Source organism: Dendrobium catenatum, unplaced genomic scaffold, assembly GCF_001605985.2.
Source record: "Dendrobium catenatum unplaced genomic scaffold, ASM160598v2 fragScaff_scaffold_273, whole genome shotgun sequence".
Taxonomy (NCBI): domain Eukaryota; kingdom Viridiplantae; phylum Streptophyta; class Magnoliopsida; order Asparagales; family Orchidaceae; genus Dendrobium; species Dendrobium catenatum.
Genome location: NW_021318735.1, coordinates 2,370,052 through 2,375,876, shown reverse-complemented (window position 1 = coordinate 2,375,876; position 5,825 = coordinate 2,370,052).

Below are 5,825 nucleotides of genomic sequence, written 5' to 3'. Positions count from 1 at the left end.
AAACTCGAAGTAAAGAACATTCTCACCAGAAAACAACAAAAAGACAAAAGCAAGCTCGGAGCTCTTAGCTGTAGTTTACTGTAATGAACTTAACAATTTTCGGTTCAAATTGGGCGATAACATTAGAGGTCAATAAAATATTAAAAGAAAAACTTGTCGGGAAAAAATTATGCGACCAGAGGTTCAGTATCATTGAATTGACTACATACAAAGCTAATTAATTTATAGCTATTAAAGTATACAGCGAATTTTAATCAGGGCTAAAAGAGGCTATTCCGTTTGAAGTAATAAGGGGGTATAAAGTATTTTAAAAATACAGGTTTTGATAATATTGATTTTTTATTTGGATTCGATCAAATGCAGCGTAAAATTTTAATGTATTTGAAATTCATCATCTACTTTATTTTTTGCGTTTTTGAAACTTATCAGATTTGAGAGATTTCTAAATATGTCGAAACTTCATTGCCCATCACCACCGTCCGTCGCCATTGACGGCAACCTCCGACCACTGTCGCCTACCACCCACCTATCCCAAACTATTGTCAACCACCACCGATCGCCACCCACCACCACTATTGTCCATCATTGCGCTCCACCAATTGCCTAACGCCACCATCGTTGGCTGCTTTCCTCCACCATCATTGTTGCCCCACCTTAAGGAGAAATTATTACGTCCGGTCAAAAATCGAACGGTCCGAATGTATACCGAGCAATACTGAGTTAAAAAATACCGAGTTTTAGGTGACGTGGCGCGTGGTTATTGGTCTCTGAACGCATTCGGACACCGGATGTAATAATTGCTCCACCTTAAGGACCCTCCACAGGCCGCCACCACCACCATCTAGCACCACCACTGATTGCCGCCACCGGTCATGCTTTACACTGAATTTATTTTACGTCAAACCAATCTAAACTGCAATTACCCGCATTTATTTTACATTTATTCAAACAACTTCAAAGAAAGACAAATACACTGTATTTCTTTTACATTCCAGTTTCAATCAACCAAATAGCCCCTATAATAGGATGACAAGAAAGAATCTTTCTATGAAGTCCCTGATTATTTTATTTTGAGTTGGCGAATAATTTTGACGACTTCAATTGATAATTTCATTGGTTGAATTTAGTAGACTAGTTAAATTTCTTTAGCAACTTCAAATTTGAGGCTAGTTCAAGATCTTTGATGACTTCAATATAATTCAAGATCTTTGATGAATTTAGTAGACGAGTTCAACATATTTGATAACTCATAAAATTCGATTGACCCCATTAATATAATTATAATGGAACTCTAATGACTGCTTACACATTTCAATGAAGTTCCTTTCAAACGTCACCGTAACGGCTAAATTCGGTCAAAAAATTCAAAAAACAGCTGAATTTTATTTATGTAAAATAATGGGTTTTGGATCAGTTTCATCAAAACCCAAAAAACCTAAAGCCGTACGATAAATTCTTGGCCGATTCGGTCAAAATTATTTTTTTTTATTTTAAGGAAGAGTAATATTATGAGCCAGTGGTAAGCAATTTCATTGGTAGATGCTTTAGAATTTAGGTGCAATGTAGTCCTTAATTTTAATTATATAATTTATAGTAATATTTTGATGAATTGATCTATACTTTAATTAATTTAAAACTTTCTTGCTTATATGTTAAGGTGATAAAGAAATAATGCATTAGTTTATGATTTTCATAATTGGATGTAATTAACTTTTTCAGTATAGCATATTAGGGCCCACCTCCCTTGATTATTCTTGCTATGGAGTCTATGTCAAACTCTTAAGTAGGCTTAAGCACAATTGACACCTAATAGGGCTTAACAAGGGATTAATAAAAAATTAAAAAAATTAAAATAAAAAATAAACTCTACGAAGTAACCAAGAGTCGAACACTAATAGCAGGGGAGGAGCCAGGATTTTATTCATGTGGGGGCACAAAATTTTAAATTAATTTAAAAACTCTCAACCTTTTTCATCCGGACTTGGGACCGGCATTGGTGGTTTTAAAATTTTTTTTTAATCGTTAGATTCATTATAAAAAGATAGAATAAATAATAAAACAAAAAACTTACATATCATTTATAATTTCTCCCGTCGAGTCTTTATTTTTTGAAATCGTTGTACAATCAATTCATTGTGGATACTATTGAATATATTTTTTTCAATATAAGTAAGTAAGCAATCATTCATCCAGGAGTTGAGCCACACTCAAACCATACTTTGCAAATAAAGCTTCAATGGCCAATTTTAGTGTTGGGGCTGTTATGTGAACTGTTCTTATTACCAACATGAATCTGCAATTATAAGCTTTGTGATCATCAAACCATACAGGATTAAATCGACGAATTTTATCGCCAAATTGGGTACGTGGAAAATCATGATCACGCAGTTGGAACGGTCCTTTCAACAAGTAATGTTTCCTAACACAATCCCTTTCATTAGGATGATAATCCAATATTTTTTTTCTCAATCCAGGATCGGCAGGGATATCTGCAAAATTTATTTCTACACGGCAATGTTTGAATTGTGTATTGGTTTCTTCACATAATGTTTTCTGATCATCTCCTACTTTTTTTTTGAAATATATCTCCATGCTAAATTAAACAAAAGTAATATTAAAGTCTTAAAGAGAGGTAGCACTAAAGAAATATTCTACTGTTTAATTTAAAACTTTTAAAAAACATTTAATTAAGCACTACTTACATCAAAAATATAATTACATGATTACATCAAAAACGGATTACATAAATTTTAAAAAATATGTAATCTAAAAGAAATAATATTCTGCTTTAAATTTTTTAAAACAATAAACAATAAATCATAAAATATTAAATATGAGTCTTTAACTTATGATCTAAAAGAAATAAATAGTTTTTGTGGTTTGTTCTTTCATTATTTCGTCCAAAACAGATTTTGATTCCTAGTTAAATCGGGAAAATTTCTCACAAAAACATGTTTTTTTTATACCAATTTTCAATTGAAACTCAAAAATAATAAAAAAATAATAATAACTTGAAGACTAGGAATCTAGGATAATAGTTAGGTAAAATGATTCAGTATTTTGCTTACGAGTTACGACGGACTATGCGTGACCGCGGGCCGGCGACTGCTAACTGGGCGGCAGGGGCGGAGGCGCGGAGACGGAGCCACGTTCCACAGGCGATTGCGTCTGTGTCTGCGTCTGCGTGAGAGATGAAAAGCCTGGGCCAAAGCAGGGAGAGGGATTAATTTTCGGCGATTGCGTCTGCGTGAGAGATGAAAAGCCTGGGGCACATACCCCCAGTGCCCCCACACTACATCCGCCCCTGACTAATAGCACTCCTGTAAGATCCTATCATAACTTAGGGTCACTTATGACCTTATTATGGACTGATATCCATTGAGTCTACCTACTTGGATCATAGGTTGATCAAAATCAACATTTAAACAAACTTAGCCTAAAATCTAATCTTGATCCTTTGCGCATCAAACCCTACTAGTTAACTCCCTTAAGTTATAGTTTCACTATAGTCAAAACCTAATCAACCCTAAACTAGTCTTAAACTTTTGGGGACTTACATAAGGGATTGTTAATTCATGATAGAGTTGCAAACATTATAAAGCAACAATGAAAAAAAAAAATCTAGAAATTATACTACTTTCTATGACCTTATATACCTGATGAGGAGCTTTCCATATTTTATTTTATGGAGCACCTATAGCGGTAGATGGTATTTTTGTTGTAGTTGATAGATTCTCTAAAATTATATATTTTATACATTAAAATAAAACTAATAATGGATCTCATACTACAAGAATTTTTTTAAGAAAACTAATAATGGATCTATATTACAAGAATTTTCTTAAGGAGATTATCAAACTACATGGGTTAACCAAGTCCATAATTTATAATTGAAATCTCATATTTATTTTATATTTTTTGAAATTGTATCAAAACTAATTGTTACTATACTTAAATTCTATTCAATTTTTCACTCACAGATAGTTGGGAAAATTGAGGCATTAAATAGGTCTTTATGGAACCTATTAAGATATTTAGTGGGGAAGAGCATGAGAATTGGGTTTTGCATTTAGCCATATCAAAATTTGCCCTTAGTAATGCTATTTACACCCCAAAAGTCCCATTACATTACTAATGTTCCATCTAATAGATTTCAAACTTTATATTTAAATTTTAATAGTTTTAATAAGTCTTCATAAAAATATAAGAAAATAAATTGAACATAATAACACTAAATATTTTGGGGCTAAAAATAAATCAAAAAGACAAAAGAGTGTATCGAGGGTGAATATATAAATACCTAAAAGAAACACCACATATAAGAAGCTTTATGTAATAGCTTATAGCCCTTCTAGAATCATTTAAAAATTGTACCAAAAATAAATTTTCAAGAATTGTTAAATGGCATTCATATAAGTCATATATTTAATATTGATATGTTGCTTTGCATATAAAAGATGCATATTTATGTGTAGAATCACTTACATATGTTAAAGTTATCATAAGATCATAGTTTATTGAAAGGAAGATGGAGACAATTCTAGAAACTCACAAAGATTGACCTACTCTTAAATCATTTTTGGACTCATAAGCTAGTGGGAGCCCCATGGAAGTCAATGGATGGGAAATGTCCAATGAGGGTGCCAAATCAGTCCAAGTCAACATAGATTATCACATCAGTCATTTTCTATAATTTAAGAGATCAACATTTTAATTTAATTTGGATCAACTTTCTTACTGTTTTCCAAAATAATTTTATAGTATAAAATTTCTAATTCATAAATATTTTTTATATTAAAAAACTTTTTTAAAAAGCAGAAAAAACTATTACAAACAAATTTTTCAACAAGCAAAAAAAAAAGATTTCAACAAGAGGAGAGAGAGGTCCAGCTTCTTTAGTCCTTGCAAGTACTCAAGGAAAATAGGACAGAGACGGAATTACTCAAAAGAGAAATCGTTGGAGAAATTTTGAAATTTCAAATTTAATTCATTCCAAAAAAAAAAAATTCTACGAAATACCAATTTCTCTCATATAAAAAACTTTTTAATGCATGAAAAATCTATTTTCAAATAAAAAAGCATTCGTAGACTGATTCGTTTTATTAGAGTGCAAGATGTGTTGAAAATCCTCAACCACCACAAATTACTTATCTCACTAATAACAATGGCCTGAAAAAGTTCAAGCCTTTTATGTCGCTGGTCATTAGCATTAGCATTATCCTATTTAAAACCAAATCATTGAAGCACTAGCAAAACACTTGGGAGCTGTTTGGCTAGAAAAAAAAATAAATGCAAAGTAAAATAAATGCATTATTTTTTTATTTTTTAATGTTTGATTGGATAAAAAGCAAATCCAAGGTAAAGTAAATAGATGTGTTCCATTTTAATTCATTTTTAAGGTAAAACATTGTCGCCGAATTTGATCGAGAACATTTTACACTGCTCAACTGTTTCTTTGACAACCCACAGCGACCACCGTCTCCAGCACCACCTGCTAACTGCTGCAAACAGCCAACGACTGCCGCTGCCAATTGCCGCCCACCACGATCACAACCTTCTAACAATTTACATAGGATTTTACTTTACTTCAAACCAAAAGAAAAAAAAAAAGTAGAGTCCTGCATTCCTTTTTCACTCATTCAAGCAGCTCCAAAGTAATCCTTTAACCCCCCATTCTTCATCGTTGCATTCATTTTACATTGCATTCCTTTTTCAGGCAACTAAACAACTCCTAAGCGGAATAGCAAAAATATAACAGACTAATATTTGCAGATCACTATAGAGATGTTCACCATATAATTGAAAGGTTAATAGTTCATATGTGA